Source organism: Pleurodeles waltl, chromosome 6, assembly GCF_031143425.1.
Source record: "Pleurodeles waltl isolate 20211129_DDA chromosome 6, aPleWal1.hap1.20221129, whole genome shotgun sequence".
NCBI lineage: Eukaryota > Metazoa > Chordata > Amphibia > Caudata > Salamandridae > Pleurodeles > Pleurodeles waltl.
Window position 1 is genome coordinate 1,123,595,177 of NC_090445.1, and position 19,455 is coordinate 1,123,614,631.

The 19,455-nt window shown below is 42.2% G+C and overlaps 1 protein-coding gene across 5 annotated transcripts in view; it reads right to left on the reverse strand.

Moving 5' to 3' along the window:
• Positions 1-19,455, reverse strand: part of PHC2 (polyhomeotic homolog 2) — a 635,967-nt gene that overhangs the window by 543,171 nt on the left and 73,341 nt on the right. For all 5 annotated transcript variants that reach the window (XM_069240302.1, XM_069240300.1, XM_069240304.1 and 2 more), the window contains exon 2: positions 10,993-11,111. The gene's annotated coding sequence lies outside the window, so the exon portion shown is untranslated. The remainder of the gene's footprint in view (positions 1-10,992; positions 11,112-19,455) is intronic.

A 19,455-nucleotide genomic window follows, 5' to 3' on the forward strand; every position in this document is an offset into this window, starting at 1 on the left:
GCTAAAGGAACATTGCCTTCAATTATATCAAACACAAGAGGTTCTTGTGCAACGCACATCCTGTTATTATTATAGGTAAAGGGACATTAAAGACTATTAAATCAAACACAAGTACCTCGCACATTCTGAACTCACGTACTTGAAGGTTGTTCCCATATGATAATGAAGAAAAAGGAGGTTCAGTGAAAAAGTATTTGCCAGGGATCCCAAGGCTTGGCCAAATGGGGAACCCAGGATTGATCCCAGATTTTAAGGCTTTGCATTGTGCAATTCTGCCACAATATGTGTATTTCTTTCTCTGGCGATTTTACATAGAAGGGATCACTGCCTTGTCTTGCATTCTTGGCATGTGAGGTGCATACACAATCCACGTCAAAGCTCTGCTTGTTTTGGGCAGCAGGGTCCAATAGGCCCCCAAGCTGAGCATCTGACTCAAGCTTTTAGTGGCTCGTTCACCTCTAGCCGCCATTGTTAATGGTGCCCCTGACACCCAACCATTTTCTACAAAGCTGAAGTGATACAGGTAGCACTCCCAGTGGGTGTCAGCCAAACACTTCTTTCCGATAAAGGACTTTTGCTGGGAGTAATCTACTGAGTTTTCAAATTAAAGGTCTAAAGCAGAGTTTTTAGGTCTCGTATGAGACAGTGCTGTTGATTGTAAGGTATTTTGTTAGCTTACAGAAAGTTTATAGACTGCTTGTTACTTACTATTGGTTGACTTCATGGTCTCACTCATTTCCTTGCGTCTCATTCGTTTGTGCGTGCGGACTTCACTATGGTGTTTGTCCCTGCCCTGGAGGATGGCCGCATTACTTGTGCCCTTCAACTCCTCCTTTTTTGAGCACTACTTTTCACTTTTTGTTTAAGCACTTGACTACAGTACCTGTGTTTACCGGCAGCCTCCCTCATGTACTCATTCCCCCCTGTTTTGCACTGTGACAAGCAGTTTTGTATTGTTTTTGTCAGAGCTTCAGTGCCAACTTCAAACCTATTGGCTTTGAAAATGCTTGTTTTTGTTTTGTTCGTAGTATACTTTAGGAAAGGGAATTTGTTTTACCACATAGGAAACCATAAATGGAAATGTATTGGGTTATTTGTTGTTCCCAGGTAAAACACCAACCAAAAAGTTTCTTCTCACACTCCTGTAGCTAATATGCATCTTTCAGGATATATTTATATGAACTTTTTATAAAACTTAACATGCTTGTGCAGTTACAAATGAAATGCTTGTTTTATAACGTATTTGTGACGTGCTTAGGAAATGGTTAATTAGGGGATATACTTGTGGGACCGAAGAGAGCTATTCCTGCTTCCAACATCTCTGTGTTGATTTGCAAATCCTTCTTCAGTTAACTGTTTTGGAGGGGGATTCATATCATTCAATGCTTAAAAGTCATTCTACTCTTGCAATTTCAAATATTTCTATTCATAAAGCTGAGGAAATGAATGAATTCCTTAATAAAATAAACAAAATAAACGAACGTTATTATCTTGGCACATCAGGATGAATCCTGCGGTTTTACGTTTTTCAAATGTTTCTCAAAATTTCAGGCAAAAGTTATCTTTGGGTCAGTTAAATTTTTTATAAACAATGCGAGGGAAAGTAGAACATGGAAAATACCAGCTTCGTATTACACACACACACAAACACAAATAAAAAGAAGGATTTTATACCTGCTGTGTTCTGTTTTTGAGTACCGTTCCGAACTTACATAAAGACACTGGGTAGGATGTAGGAAGTTTCATTGTGTCCCACCCACCTTCGGTGACCTGCATGTTATACCCAGGGCTATAGCAGGGTGTTTCTTGGTGGTATAGGCACATATATATCCACCTTTTTATGTCCTTCACGCTTAACATTTTTGGGAAATATTTTGCTACTTCCTTATATCTATTTGACCTTCAGCTCAGTAAAATGTTCTTATCTCTTACCGTGGACATACACAAAGTTGTGTTGCTTTGTGACTTTGAATAGGGTAGACATGTCTTCTAGTAACATTTTAAAATGTAAGAATGTACAACTCGTTGTATTTAGTACGCTGAAGAGGCAGGATTTAATTCTACTTTCCACTACTATTATGCATTCCTTCTGCGTTGATCATTCTGGGAGTGGTAAACTCTTTTAAGAATTTCAGGTCATTAGTCAGGAACCGTGGCTGATCACAACTTGTGGTTTAGCCAAGTTAACAACAATTTTCTCTTCATTATATCTCTAGGTGTGCTCAAAGAGGTATTTTGTATATTGACGGTCACATTGTTGGCTCTTTAGTCGGGTTTCTCAATATGGCTCAAACTTTTTAACTTTTCAGGTTTAAAGAGAATGTTCTCTTTTCCCTTATCAAACGACACAAACTCAGTTTACTCCTCCTTTGGATTCCTATCTCCCAAATGCCACAATATTTTTCCTATTTTTTTGGCTGGGGTTCTAGCTGCACCTGTGGTACAGTAACTTTCTTCTGTGTTTCTCTTTTTGTCTCTTCTTTCAGAAGGGGCTTGCGGGGCTTTGTCAGGGCAGGGCGTGGGGTGCGGGGGAGGAGTTTGGGGGGCATGGGAGAAAATATATATTTTTTTTAATCACTTACCTACTTAGCTACCGCACCTCTGCTCTCCCATCGCTGCCGCAGACACATGCTCCTAGCCTGCCCTGCGGCCAATCCTGACAGGCGCTCCCAGGCAGACTGGGAGCCTGTGCAGGCTCTCTACAGCCCAGCAACCATGTTGCTGGAGAAAGCCCTGTGTGCATATGTGTTTGGCCAGCCCGAGACGGCTGGCCAAACACACATGCACTCTGAGGGGAGTGCATAGTGCACTCCCCTCTGCTTGACACCCCAAATGCCCGGCTCCTTTCACATGGGAAAGATAATAAAAAGAGTTATTTATCCTTTCCATGTAAAAGGATTTGCAGTGGTTGCTGCTGGCGGTGGGGCGACGATCCTCCGCCCAAATGGAGAAGCCGTGCCTGCTTCCTTTGTGGTATCATGACTCTAGAAAACCACACAATGCAATTTTCAAGTGCTTTAAGTTTGTTCACCGTCTTTTCTTGAATTAGCATATTTTGCAAAAGAATGTTATTTTAGTCTCCGAGATTTTGCCATAACATGCAGGCCAGCTGCTTACTTGGCTTTCAGCAAACAAATACATAGCATGATTTCTTCTAGAAACAACAACGATGGGGATTTCATTAGACAAGGTTATCTAGTTTAAGACCACAATTGTAGTACTTGATTGAAAGACAACCCTGATATACAGTTGTTGTGGTACAGGATCGTCTGGCATATAGAACCATTTCAAGTTGTCAAAATGTATGGCTTGATGCGCAACGCTTAAGTGCTCCAAATGTCAGGTAATGTAGCAGAGTTTGGTTTTGTCTGAAGAGACAATCCTGTTACATCCCTGAGTTCATTCAAGGAAGCTCCTCTCAATGCACTTCTTTTCTACTGTCTTCCAGCAAGTTTCTGATAATCATTTCAGTCTGCTCCAAAACTCAGGAGAACAAGTCAATTAGGGAAGAAAGTAATTTGTTGTGCACTGCTTTTAGATTGGTAGGAGTTGTACATTCCTAGGTTTGGTGTCATTTGCTATAATGGACAAGTTGTTGATTCTCACTTTCTGGGACAAGCTAGTTTGCTGTTTTGCCAAAGAGTTCAGTGAGTACATCTAGCACACAGCTTCTCCAGTTGAGAAGATAGGAATACAGACTCGTTAGGAGCATCATCATATACACTTTACTTCTGAATCTGTAGACAACCTTTCTGGAGCATATCTGGCATTATTTTATGTGATTTAACTACCAGGGACTAAGCTAGGGCTTGATGTAATGCCAACTTTACCATTTGCTACAGTTTACTCATGCTTTTCTCTCATGCTTGAACACCAGGACAATTTATAATTCTCAATTTCTAATGGCTAAGGCCTATTTAGCTCCCTCTCATGGTCTAATTCTCTCATCGGATATCATGACTTCAGAGTTGGCATTTGTGCAGATAGTGCCCGGAGTAAAAACAAATTTAGCATCCCATCCCACCTCCTGTCTTCAATTGCTAGTGTGTTGAAAAATTGAGAGCAGCAGGGGGGAAGGTGTAGTTGGAAGGAATTAGGAAATCCAGGAGTAGAAAAACACACAAATGAAGACACAGCAGCCTTCTGAAACAGTAATTAATACACTTCTCTTTTGAGGCAGGTCAGTAGGCTATAGCTACAGGCAGCTGCTGAGCTCATCTGAAAGTGAGTGCCCTAGGAATGGGCCCAGCTCACCCATGCTAAAGGCCAGCCCTACATGACTTGACCCCTTTGTCTCCTTATTCTCTAACAATAGGTTCTATTGAGAAGGGTGGTGCAGTATCAAAGGGGGGTGCAACTCGGATGACACTGATGACCCACTCATGTCCAGTCATCTTTGGCCACCTGTTAGAACATCCATTGCTCTGTTAGCTCTAGGAGCGCACAATAATATACACATGATATGTCCTTAATATTTTCTCTTGCCTCGCCACTTTCCACATTGCAAGTTTCTCCAATCACTAATCTATAAAGTGCCCCAACACTCTGTGCATCTCCTGACTCTCCCACACTCGCCGCTAAGAAAACCTTGAGCTCCAGATGTTGCCACAGGGCTCGGAAGGCACAAAAAGACAACCAATGTGCTGGTTCCAGAGTTGGTGGAAGGATAAGTATGTGAACATTAGCTGCAGAGTGGCAGAGATGCAACACTAATCCAGCTTAAAGAATCCACTGGTGCCTGATCACATCTCCTACAAGAATAAATAGGAGGACAGTTCCACCAATCCCACTTCCATTCCCAAGCATGCCTTTAGTCTACCCTTGGCAGATGTAGGGAGAAGGAATGCGCATGTTCAAAGAAAAAGGATGAAGGAAAGAGGATGTTAGGATTGGGAAAAGGCATCTGAACGGTTTGCTGAAGCTACATTGGCTATGCACAGCAAGCAGTACTTTCATGCTCATAGTAAAAACATGCATCTTTCAGCAAAGCGTCTTTTGCTATGTGAGCCATGAGGTATGCTTTTCATTTCTAAGAGCAAACAGAAGTCAGAACTGCAAATGGAGTTTGTAGGTGCCCTAGTCTAGGTACCAAGAGGGCAGAAAGGACTCAAGAATAGATAGAAACAACAAATCAGAAATTCATAATTTAAATACAAAGGATTCTGTGGAAGTGTGAACTTCTCATGTTTTTTAGAGTGTATTGCCTTTTCTAGACTTTTTGTGAAATGTCAAAAAGTGACTTGTCTGAAGTACTTGATTTAACTAATCTTACACTGACTACGATCTTCTAAAAGTTAAGTTTGTTTTTACTGTTTGCTAAAGTGGCTTGTTGTGTGTGCCTACCTCCTATCGATGCCTGTGCCTTACCAAGTACAATGTCTCATTATTGGGAGGGAGAGATAAATGCCATGTTAAAACACTTCAGGTGTCATAGTGGAGCAGTCAAACTCCACTTCCGCAAATACCTACAAATTTGTTCAAAAGAGATCACTGTCTGGGACCCACCATTCTTAAAGGGATTTATACCCTTGCATCATTTATACTGTTAGGTCTGTAAATCCCTTCAAAGGTTTATGGTTCAGTTATTATATTACATTTTATTATGTTAGTTCAGATATCATGTCCTGTGACCTGTGAGTATGATGTGAGCTCTCGAACAGTTTGCAGGAAGCCATCCCTATCTGACAATCTGATGGGCTTGAGATCATGAAAGAACAGTCTTCATTAAATGGCAAGAGTGAAAAGTGACAATGCATGTTGTCTTTGCTGTTGTTTTTACCTATTAATTTTTTTGCAACTGGATGAGTTGCCTCCGATTTGTTTTAGGTGAAGCCCTCTTGGAGGAGACAGAGATACATACGGGACACAAAGGAACATGTATAGGATTTGATGGCCTCCTTTTGTCCTAAGTGGACTAACAGCGATTAAGCAGCCATCCTAGTCATGGCAGGCCTATTTATCGTGGCAGTGTCATTTTATCACCCTGATGTAGCTTGAGCCACCTTAAAGAAAAACAGAGCACTGGAAAAGGCAGTAGGTCTTGTCTTTATAATGCAAGTGCCAAATTGTTCTCGTTGCCTATGTTTGTGGATAAAGTATTGTTTACAAAAAGCAAACAATTTTATTTTTTTTAAATACTGGATACTTTTCAAAACTCTATACTGAAATCAAAGTTATCAATCTTTAAAATAGCATAATTTATTTTTTATTAATGTTTCACTCAGAAAACTCTGAGTATAATTTAAAATAAAGTAAGTGTAGGAATGGAAAGGTTTGGCAATGGCCAATTGACTTTCCAGAAGATTCAGCCATTGGGTGATCTGCGATAGCATCAGGAGCAGATTTATGGGCTTCTAGGAGAAGGTTCATGCCAAGTACACATTCTGCCTTAGATGCCAGCTGAGTGCTGCTGGTGGCCTGTCTCTGCGCTAGAAGAGTATTTCGGTTCAAAAGCTTGTACTTTTGTGCTATATGTGGAATTCGGGAGAAAGAAACAAAACGGACCCATAAAGTATATTCTTCAGTCATATATAACCACCAAAAATATCCCTCGTGCTCTGCTTTTACAGACAAGATGGGAATTTTGTGGAGGATTAGCAATGCATACACTTTCATGGAGTGCAAAACGAAAGTAGATCCCTAAATTTGAGCAGTGGAAGGACACAAGACAGCAGCTTATCAAAATGATTGTAAAAAGGGTATGCTTCAGGTGAAGGGCAAACAGAAGATAGGGAAAGGAAGCCATTAAATAACAAACATTTGCAATGCAATAGGTCTTGTATTTACCTGAGATGGAGCTATTGACATTGTAAATTTATAACTGGACTTCTTTTACCACATTAATAGTTCAACCCTGCCACATATTTTGGTCTTTAGCCACATATTTCCAGTGGCCCTGCGTATAACTAAAGGGCTAGCAGGCCTATTGGAATATTGTTTTCAAACAAGGCCCTTAAAACACAAACTAGTCCCAGGTGCAAAACAAAAATTCCAGCCATAAGAGAGAGATGACAAATACACTGAATAGTGGGATGGTTTATTATTTTGGGTCCCCAATCACCAAGTGTGTGGATGCAGAGATGATCTAGACAGAAAGAGCACGTTAAGGTGAATACATTTTGAAGGTGGTCCATAGGCACCATAGGCTGAGTCATGAGCAAAAATGTTTTGTAAAAGGAATGTCCTGCAAAGCATTATGAGGTGAGTTTCCAAGTGCAGCAAATATTGTAGTATACTGTAATGCTCACCACAGCCCCTAGAGGACACCACAATAAAAATCGCATTTCTAAGAAACATGTCATGTAACCATATAGTTCACCCCTAGAGGGCATAACCACATGAAAGCAGAATGCCAGAAAATAATACAATTCAACCATATATTTAGCCCCTATAGAGCGTAGTACAATACACATTTTTAAAGGCTAGCGGCCTACTATTATGATATTACAAACAAAACCCTCAAAACACAAAGTACTTTCAGCTGTAAAACAATAGTTCCAGCCATGAGAGAGCTTAAAAATATAGCAAATGGTGGGAGGGGTTATTATGTTGGGGTCCCCACTTACCTAGTGTGGGGACCCAGAGTTGACCTAGACAGAACGTAGTATGTTGACTGTAATACTCAGAAAAGCCCCTAGAGAACACCAAAATAAAAATATTTCTAAGAAACATGGTCATGTAACTATATAGTTAGCCCCTAGATGGCGTAATCACATAAATACAGAATAACAGGAAATAAGACAGTGCAAGCATATATTTAGCCCCTAAAGAGGTAGCCCAGCTAGCATGCCTACAACAATGTTATTACAAACAAGGCCCTTAAAATACAAAATGATCTCAACTGTGAAACAAAAGTTCTAGCCATGAGAGAGCTTAAACAGACACTGAATGGTGGGAAGGGTTATCATGTTGGGGTCCCCACTAACCTAGTGTGAGGACCCAAAGATGGTGTAGACAGAAAGGGCACATTGCTGTGACCATTTTGGTGGTGGTCCCATTGTCCTAGGACCACTATAGACTAAGTTATGGGCAAAAATGTTGTGTAAAAGAATGTTTGCAAAGCATTATGGGCCAAGTCTCTGAGTGCTTCAAATATTGTAGTATGTTGACTGTAATGCTTAGAAAAGCCCCTAGAGGACATCACAATAAAAATTGCATTTCTGAGAAACATGATCATGTAACCATTAGTTATTATTTTGGAGTCCCAACTAACCAAGTATGGAGACCCAGAGATGACCTAGACAGAAAGAGTGTGTTGTGCTGAACATTTAGGTGGTGGTCCCATTGTCCTAGGACCACCACAGGCTGGGTTATGGGGAGCAATGTTTTGTAAAAGAATGCTAGCGAAGCATTATGGGGCGAGTTTCCCGAGTGCAGTGACTACTTTAGTATTGGCTCTCCTGCTGTTTGGGCAGAACCGCTTTGAGGATTTCTGTGTTTTTTACATTAGTATTTATCGATAGCAAGTGTTTTGTGAAAGCTGTGGAGTTGAAAGGGAGAGCCAAAAAAAATTACTTTTGTGAACAATGTGACCAGCGCTTTACGGAGTTCGCGATGGTGTTCTTCCCTGTGAGCGCCATGGCCACCATGGAGCATGAAGGGGAATGACAAAAGCAATAAAATAGTTTGCCCATGCGGAACTATATCGGCAATCGTACAATAATCCTTGTAGGGTCAGTCTACAGGGCGGTAACAAACCCGCCCCAAGATGGGACAAGCGTAAAGCATTTACTAATGACATCAAGGGATTTTTGAAAGGCAAGCCCACAAATGAGTGAAAGTGATGGGCGTGGTTGAAAGCCCCCATATTACTTATAAAAAGGTCGAAAATCACTTGCGCGCTTGGCCTAATAAGGAAACAAATGAGAGTGACAATAAAGCCACCCACCTGTAAGCAATGGGTGGGCTATAACCCCTCTGTAAGTTGATAATAGCTATTTTGCAGACAGCTTGTACTGCCTACTAGGCAAATGCAAGGCCTTAAAACAGCAAAAGGAGGAATGCACTGTCAAGCAGACTTGTCAGTAATTGTTTTCTAATGATAAAGACCCAAAGCAGATGTCTGTCTTCAGTGAAAAAGTAATCTCCCCTCCTCCCGCTCCACATGTTGGGAGCTTCCACACAGCACATGGGTGACCTTTGTTGACTTTTACTGTCATGTTGGTAGATTTGTGTAAGTTTTTGACCTATGGTTTTCATGGCACATTGGGACAGGAAAAGCACCTGCGGCCGGTTCGACAGCTTTGTTGCCAGCATAGGGTGCGCTGAAAGCCTGGTTTTCCAGGACAGAGGCAGAAATTCGTAAGGAATGTAGGTGCAGGCGCTGCACATCCAATGTACATTGCTGCCGTCTGTGCTACTGCCCTAACACCTGCCTATCCATCTTACCAAAATGTGGACCCCACAGCATGATCTTCTACCTACAGGGGGTATGACCTGCATCTGCAGTGGGCTGCTGATGAGCAGCAAAGAGGCATTCTTCTGTTTCACGGGCTATGGCTCCCTTAAGGCAAGAGAAGAAAGCATGGAACAACACTACAAAAATGAAGTAAAAAAGAAAACATTTAATGGGAGAGAGGGAGAGAGAGAGAGAGAAAGAAAAGAGAAGAGATGAGAGAGAGAGAGAAAGAGAGAGAGAGAGACTCTCTCAAAAGCAGCCATGCCGGCCACCTATCATGTGATGTGAGGGAGCACTATCAACACTACTTCCCTGTTGGTTACTGATTTATGATGCTTACAGATACATAACTGAGGCTTCTGGCTCATAATGATATATAGCTGTTTGTATTTAGTGGCCACAATTACTATATAAGTAGCATGGCTGAAAATAAGGTTCACAGCACCACAGGTGCATGTACCCTCCACAAACAGGCATCTGAACAGAATGCTGAAAAAATAACAGGTGAACTTGGACATTTAGAAAACTAGAAACAAAAGTAACTACTAAATTCGAGATTATGTACCAAATCCCAAAACGGTATAATACGAACAAAATCATAAACAGAAGAAAAAAACCGAAGTATATTATCACAAATTTGTCAAAAATAAGAGCTACAATTGGCAGAAATCATTTTGCAACATCGATGAGAAATTCAAAACGAGTTTTAAACCACTGCTAGGCACAAGCACAGATAGGATTTTAGCCTAAGCCCCTCATCCCCCACAAAAATGCATGAGTACTCAGTTGTCTCACACACGTCTACAACCAAGAAAGCAATCACCCTCATACACTCAGAGAAAATTAAACCACCAAAAATACTTCAAGAACTGAGCAGCAGAATAAACAATCGCGAAAATTAAACCACCAAAAATACTTCAAGAACTGAGCAGCAGAATAAACAACAGCTCTCAGCAGCATACACAGGGAGAGGCTAAATTATGTAAAGGCCCCTGGATACAAAGCCCGGTCTAGGGGTACACTAGTTCCTCAAAAACATACCAACCGAGGGAAATGGATAAGCACAAACATAACGACGCCAGGAGATATACACACGAATACCAATGCCAAGAACTGGGCAGCCATTCAATGAAGCCATGCAAATAATGTGTACAGATATGAAACATACTGAAACTATGCTAACATATGAGCAAAGAGAGAACCATTCATATTCACACAGACCCTCCAAAGCGCACACACTTGCTCGTTAAGGCCAAAGGAGGGGCCTACACAGATCCACACAGTTGAACACAGATATGCACATTGTACTCTGGAAAACACAAACATCAATACAGCAGTACAGCATAATAAAAATAGAATATAATTTGGCAGAATAAGAAGTAGGAGCACAGACACAAAACTGCCACACACGTTTACGCCATATAGCAGAAAACACTGACGAATACAAGCACATCCACAAGAACAGCCCAAACTGAACCTTATCCCAATTTCATTAGGGTTCTGTTTTTCATAACCTATAAAAGAAAATGACTGTGCACTCTGTTCGCCTATCATCCATCACTGACAAAGAGGCAGAAATGGAAATTGCGGCCTACCGTGGGATGAGGCTGCCTGTGTGGATCCATGGGCGTTGCACCACCCCGTGTATCTCTTTGTTCCGTGACAGGCGCTTTCCCTTCACCCTTCTCCTCCGTACTGCAATCATTCGCATGCCCTGTGTAGAAAAAAAGGAACAACCTAATTTCCTGATGATTATGATGTTACCGGGCAACGACCAATCAGGGGGGCACCGCTTTTTCACTAGCAGTATTTCAAGCATATACTCGCAAGAAATTGCAGGGTAGTCCCGAACAATTCATCCATCTCTCGAGGGACATATTAACGGAGACAAAAAAACGCACTATGAAGGGGACAGCCTGGCCTATGCCTGTCTCCACCGTAGCCCCCGACCTCATTATAGACATTATAGGTGGTCCCTGGTGTACTCTGCCAACCTCATTATAGACTGGCTCAAGCAGAATGGGGCCTTGTGGTAAATCTGTGACAGTTCCACTGGATTTATGCGATTGTGCTGCTGCGGCGATTTTCATATAATTATAGATTTTCTGCACTTGCCATATAATCCGTCATCTGCTGTATAATCTGCGAATTTTAACCAAAAAAAAATGTTTCTAGCTCAAACGGTTCAAAAGTTAGAAAAAGTGCAGTGGCGCGCGTTGCTTGTAACCAATGCCAGGACAGTGTTAACCAGTTTTAAAATGACAAAATAACGAAGTATTTCTATCACAAAATGTGATGGATTTTGCCGCACATTTTGCATTTCCTTGCTGTATAATTTAGCCAAACCTGCCGCATAATTTGGCACTGCCCTGCCGCATAATTCCAGTGGCCGTGTTCTGTGAGGCCTGTCTTTGGTACAGTAATGCAGCCACAAGTTACCAGATCAGCTTTACACCAAATGACCGCTCACCTCTAGGAAATTCTGCTGATTTGTCTGTCACACCTGGATGGAACATTGAACAATGACTGTCAGAGGCACATTTTCAACCTTCCATTCAATTTATTTTTATATATAGCGCCTAAGACCATTGTTATGCGTTTCTGGTTCACTTGTAATGAGGCCTAGCCATATTACCATCATTTACTGCATTTTATGCCAACAGGAACAGTGCTAACTCCTGTAGATTTTTTTAATATCTGTCTGAATGTTCAGAAGAGAGAAAGCATACCAACACCTCTGGCCTGGACTAAGATAACATTTTGCTGCAATAGCAACTCAATTGGGTTTCAGGTAGGTCTAATCAATGGAAACCTATGCAGTGAGTCTTGCCAGCCCGTGTCACTCAATCACTCTGTAGAATACACAATTGACGTAGTAACAAGATACTTAGGGAGCAAAATCAGGGAACTCCTACATCAGTAGTGCCTGAAAAATTGTGAAACTCTATCCAATTTGTAAGTGCCTCCTCCACTTTGGGCTTGTGCTGTTTATGAGAACATTGCTTATTGTGCTCACCCTCCTCGCCGATCAGTGTTTCAAATATCAGGTCAGACATTGCCACAAAACTCCTCATCCAAATCTTATTCTTAACCTCCTCATGTAAGTGCACGCCAAGCAGGTTCTTGGAGGACATAACTGAACCCAGGAATTACCCTTTCAAAGGCTGGTCTTTAACTTTCTTTTTACCGACTTTGTCTCAGGATTTTTGTTCCACAAACGTAACAGTCAGCACCTTTAATGTCAGACCTGTAGCCCAACTAACCAGGAGGCCCTGAACTGGAGACTGATTCACAGGTGTACACATCTGCTGAGCTACCCCTTCGCCAGCTAGGACCCCATGAGCTGAAGGATGGCTACCAGACAATGAGATGGATTAAGCCGCTCCCACCGTGGGGGTGACCTTGACACTGATGCTATACCTATGACCTGGATATTGAACTGCCTTGGCTCTGACTACTAACATCAAGTAAGCCTACCAACCTCTTGGCCCTAGACCACGGTTCATTAGAACCTTGTGCTGCTAAACAAGTACTGACTGCAGCAAAAAGATGCCCCATTTTAGACATCCACAGCGACTCTGTCAATTTTGACACTAATCAGGCTGACCTGCCTGAGCACCAACTATAACGGCAGCCACTGTCAATTCAGCTGCTTGAGCCCCTGACAGCCCTCAAACTAGGAACCACTGGGGCAATGATAGGCTGCAGGGTGCTCTATCTGAGAGCAGAAATGTTCCTCCCATTGCTGGCTGTCGCACGAGTGGCCATAGAGGAGGCAATAGCCACAGAACCAACTTCAGGTGACGGGTCCCCCTGATTGGATGGGTGGGACCAATAGACAAACCTTGGAGTTGAGATGCTACCTGTACAATCAGTACATTGCCACTATCAGGAATGTGGGTTGCTCCGACTCCTTTACTGGTCCCATCCTTTTTTTGCCTCTTGGGAAGAGAGGGCAAAGTGGTCTTAAGTGGGACTCTCAGTCTTCAAGCCGGCTCCTGCATAGTAGTTGGCGAAGTCCCCGCCTCCCAACCCCTCTAACAGATAAGCGTAGTAAAGACAGCAACTCCTCGATGGAGTCCAGCATCCACATTACCCACTCTATGCCATCTTCCCTGATAGACTGCCCTGCTGCCCTCCTCACAGCTTTAGGAGGCATGGTCTTTTAGAACACTATCAATAGCAGCTATAAGCAATAACATATTGGTATAAGTAACTGCCAAGCAATAAACAAAATCAAAAAAATCAAGAAGCTGCTCACTTTGAACAGAAGTAAATGATGCAATAAAGAACAGCAAAACTACTGACCAAAAGCAACATACCATGCACAATACAGAAAATGCACAATACAGAAAATGCTCCAAAAAATAGCACTCTTTTGTCCAGCTGCTCTGCCGATTATCAACAACATCCCACTGCAGACACAAAAAATGCCCAGAAACTCTCATGCAGGGTTCCCAGAAAGGCCAGCTAAAATTGCTACCAGCCCTTACTTATTGTTCTCTCTATTTTCAAACAAACCTCGATGCGTTGTCTGCGGTGTCCACCTTTGCAAAATGTCTCCACTCCCAAGGCCATCCCGCAAAACAAGTTAGTATCACGTCTCTTTATACGGCCGTTTACATTCTAGATGATCTAAATATTGCTCCACGTGGTCGGGCGCCTTCCTCAGAATTAGGGGTCTTGGTTCAACACATCAAATATCCTGGAACAAGACCTGGTTCATAGGGTATATTATTTGTATTGTTTTTAACTGGGGAAAAGGCAGTGGAAAGACCCCCGTCTTCCTATAACAGGTACAACCTTGGCAGAAACACTGCATACATCCCTGCTTCAGACCACAGGTACACCTGAGAGCAGCACAGACTTTTGCCATCAGAGGACATGTACAAACCAGGCGGCGGCTGTACGAGCTTTGCTTCCTCAGAGAAGAGATGCAGCATGGAAGTAGCAACGCATGCGTCTCTCACACACAGAAAGCCGCAAGCGCAATATTCCATTCCGCACAGAACATATTCAGTGTGGCAAGCATCTCTCACTCGCAGAACATGCGCTGTTAAGGTATAAGTATCATACAGGTTACAGAAATCTCTGGTGCGGGTTCTTAACTCACTGATAGGAATGAATACGAGAATGAGCAAGTAACAAATTAAGATTTTACTCCGTTTATATGTCCATGATGTTCCTTGTCAGTAGCAAGAACATAGGTGCTACAGATCACCGATCCATGATCTTTGCATTGATTCTTAGCTTTTCCATAGATTGAGAAGTAGCTGTAACTTAGCAGTGGTTGTTTGGCGGAGCCTAGTCACACCCTAAGGAACTATACTTTAATCCAGGGGTCTCCAGCCTTCTGTGTAATAAGAGCTACTTATGTCCAATGAAAATCATCGTCAGCTACTAATATTAAGAGTTCTGTATTGTGACCACATAGGAAAAGATTACATTGGTGGCCACTATATACAAAATTACCAGCAAGCCTGAATGTAAATAAAGGCAGCCTTTCCAGAGTTAAAACGCTGTGAGCAGACGTTGGAAAAATGGTTCGCCTGCACAGTTGGTAATAATGGGCTCTCCTCTTACAGTCTAGACTGACAGACCATGTATACATTGATGGCTCCCGGAAGCGCGCGCCTCAGAGGGAAAGAGTGCAGCTGGGCTCCTGCAGCAGGGCATCCCGGCCCCTCCAGTGTGCACATAATTGCTTGCCTTGCATTGTCCCTCCAGACTGGCAGAGCTCGCGTCCCTTGCTGCTCTGATATCATATTGATTACCGGCTCCCATCGATTCCCTGCTCAGTAATTAGCATATAAATGAGCCATTAGAGGGCGGCGCGAGGCGCAGCTGATACTGCGGGCTAATCGCGTTTCATAGAGGCTCCTGCTACCCCCAGACGGGGGTCAATCCTGACAGCCCCTTGGGACCCACTGCGCGGCATTTGCCCGGAATAGGAGCAGAAGCAATTATGGGATATTATCTCTAGGGCTCCGCCCCCTCAATAAAACCGACGTCGTTGCACTCCTTCGTGCAGTCTGCCTCTCTTCTCTTTCTACTTTCTATCGGGGTTTCTGGTCCTATTTCTGGTCATTTCTATTGCACAAACTCCAAACTTCCTGCTCACATAGAATTGCAATCCCTTCTTCTATTTCTGCTGAATTTTCCCGCGGTAGCATTTGGTGTTTTGTTAATCACCTCGATCCGTACTTTTTTTTCTTTTTTGCATTCTGGTACATGCAGTCCTGCAATTATGACAAACACCAGAATGTTGAGTAAACAAAGCTTTATAATTGAAATACCCAGCTTTTCGCTTTGCCAATGCTTCTTTGTAAAGTAGTTTTTAATTCAAAATACTAAAGCAAACGCAAATATTTCTTAAGTCACCAGAAACTGTTCACTGAATTCAATATTTGCAAACATTGTAAACGGCATTGTTTATTTTTTCAAACACTTTTCACTCAGGAAACTGAACAAAATTTTTTAAAAAAATGAACAGTCAGAATTTAAAACATGCCTCCCAAGGCCTATTTTACTTTTCTAAGGACTGGGAACTAAGTAAAATGCTTCAGTCATTTGGCAGTATGCATGAGCCCAGCCGGTGATGTATAGGCCTCCATGAATAGAGATCTCGCCTATTCTACCTATATTAGTGTTAAATATGAAAATGGTAGCAATGTGCGACTTGTAAAGATTTGTGTTTGGTACGGACTAAAAGTGCCACATTGCTTAATTTGAGAATGGCACCATGTATCCAGTAAAATCTGTGGCTTGTTGGCTTTGTTTCAATGCAACTAACTCTTAAGTTTGCCTATTCTATTGTTGGTCCCAGTCTCTAATGGCAAAGGCAACTTATAAAACTGTGTGCTGGAATGCAGAGAATATTTCAGAGAATGCAGAAAATAATTCAAGCATCCCATCTATCACTTGCTGTGCGTGTTAGCCACCAGTTATTCCAAATAAGTATTTAATTTGATTTTATTTGCTAGATTGACATGCAATTCCATATGTGTGGATACCCCATCTATTATATTAAACAAGGGTTTTTTTCCCACACGAGTGGCAGTTGGAATTCCAAATTTTTTAGCAGAAGTAAGGTTATCAAGTTACTTCATGTCATCATGGGGACCATGTTCCAATCCTTGATTTACCTTTTTAAAAACAAAATCAATGGTTTCAAGTGTGACGTCTCATTGTCTTTGTTGAAGTGAATTAAGAATACAAATCCTAGCATGTACAAGGGTGTTTAGGTAAACCAAGGAACACAAAATGGAGTCCCAGCTACACTAGAATTACCTAGTAACCTTTTTAGAAGTAAAGTGATACATGAGGCCCCACCTTATATAGTTGTATGCTGTCAATAGCGTGCCAGGGAGTAAAACCAACCTTATGTCAAGCATTGCTTCTAACATTATAGCAGGGTCTGCCGAAAACCCTTATTTAGGAGATAGCTGTCATGTTTGGAGCAGTGACAATTACAAATGTTACATCATGGACTGCTGTCAAAATTGGGCATTCGCTGTCTGAAACAATGCCGTAATGCATTATGCGTGCCGGCAATATCCTATGAACTACTGCAACACTACGACATGACTTGCCAACATCATGCTTGGAAGCACTGCTAAAAGTATGCTATTGACTCCTGCTTATGCCACTGAGTGCTGTCAACATTTTGCCAGACTGTTTCCAGCAGTGTGCCACTGACTGCTGCCAACATCATGCAAAGGAGTGCAACCAACATCTTTCCTAGGACAGCTGTCAACACAACATATGGGGGGGGCTGTCAACATCATGCCACATGTGCTGGCAAAAGTCTAACCTAGATTTTCACACACAATAATATGTACTGCTGACAAAACTTTGCACAGTAGTGCGCCAACAATTATCCTTGTACTGAAGTCAACAACTTTGCAGGAACTTAATCCAACATTCAAGCACCCTTGCCATCAACAACATGAAGTTAACGAGACATCTGCCAATATCATGACAGTGGATTGTAAAATGGACCACTCACCAATTTTTAAAATGGGCTGCATTATGTTAGAAAAACGTGGTCAAACTTATGGTAAGCACATCCTCCACATGGGGGTGTTCATCAAATTTGCTGAAGCCTTTCTCGAACCCCCATTCCGAAGCAAAATCATGGAAAGATAGGCCAACCAACAACTTCAAGCGTACACTAAATAGAAAAGTTTATTCCACAACTGGTAGTCTGATCAAGATGCAAGCAGCCAAAACAGTACTGACTGATACAAAAAGGACATTTTAGCAAAAATAATGATACAGTCCCACAAAGCAGAGCAGATACTATTATATCGATCTGCCACATAAGTAGATCCTGGCACCTTAACAGGATGAAAGGGTGCATGGGAATTTTGACACTGTCGAAATTCAATGATTCCTTCAAAACCACATGAAGCAAGTCCAAATTGATTCAGCTGAGTCCATCCAAGCGAAGATCTCTCGTAGTGTCCCACATGGATCAACCCTAGGTCCCCTCCTAGTCGATCTCTGGTTGTGTCTACTAGTCAGATTATTGACCGATATAGTTTCCAAGACCGATTGTAGGTAGAAAAATAACTGCTAAACATTCACTCATCCTGGATTCAAACTTCAGCAGACCTCAGATCATTTGGAGATATGGACTGAATCCACTAAAACGGACTGAATCAGGAATGCCTTGCAACCATCCTGAAGAGGCAAACCCAAGCTCCTTAAATTTAGAAAACTCTTTCAGGCAACATTAGTTAGGCAATCATCCAACCGACAGAAGAGCAAGAGCCAGAGACTAATGGATTTCTCCTTGTCTCACCGAACTCAAATCAAGAGGGCAGATTAGACTTGCTAGCTACTTCTGTTGCTTTTTGACAACCAATTATTACCATGGCAGCCTGGGCTCATAATAGGACAACTGCTTGTGATCAATAATCCACTCCTCAACCAATTCACCAAAGGTTGTGACCAGCGCCCTTTCCACATAGATTTAGGGGACCAAAGAAGGCCTGGGGATGACCTGTTAACTATGGACTGTACTGAGTCAGTATCCTCTTAGATAGACTCCTTTCTTTGTTCCATTAACGACCTCACCCTCCTATCCCCCATTCCAAATATTATGACCCAAGACTATTCTCATATTCTAAGCAGGACTACCTCCTCCACTATGTACAGTAATATCTACTACTAATGCACAGTATACGTCATTGTGTAATAGTGTAGTTAAAGTGGCCGAAAGGCTGATACAATACAGCAGCACAAAGGGATTATAGTACTTAGGACCAGTAATACTGTGTACAACAGGCAAATCATGAGAAACAGTTTGAAATATGGTGACGGAGATTCCTGAACAGCAGGCAATATGGACTGTTCCAAAGGAAGGAACTCTATGGATGAAGGGGCTAATGTATACATGAGACAAGACAGCAAAGGGCTTGATAGTAACTTGAGAAGGGAGTGTGTGGGTGGCAATGCAGCAACAGATGAAGATGATGGCAAGGCTAAGGCTGCATAGCTGGGGGCCAAAGACTAGATGGGAGTCAAAGGGATGCATCAAGCTCACTCTCCTGAGAAATGAAACTGGTAAGGACTCCAGGTGTCCTTGTGCGGGATGGTAGACCAGAAATATGTTGGAACAGTCAAGCACAGACGAGAAGGCCAGTAATAAGGAAGTGAAGAGTGTGCAAGGCTTGACCCGGGTGTGCTCCAGTAATCACTTGAAGTGACTGTTGCTAATGTTGAGAAGGTCACTCAATAGGACAGACAGATGGGCATAAAATGACTTAAACCCTGATGTTCTCTGAAGACAAAATTGCATCAAAAGGAAATGCATATGGGAGAAAAGGTGATATCAGTTGCAGAAAATAAGCTTTTGTCAGATGGGAAAAGTGCCTTGAAACAAAGATTCAAGAGCACATCACTAGATGTTGCACTGGTTATCTTTTGAATACCGTGTCAAGTTCAAACTGAATGTTTCTTGCCCAACAGAAAATAAACAAACCTTGGCAAACCAATCAGTCTGGCTGCTGACATTGTATGACAATGCATAAGCGACCAAGTAGCAGTGTTGG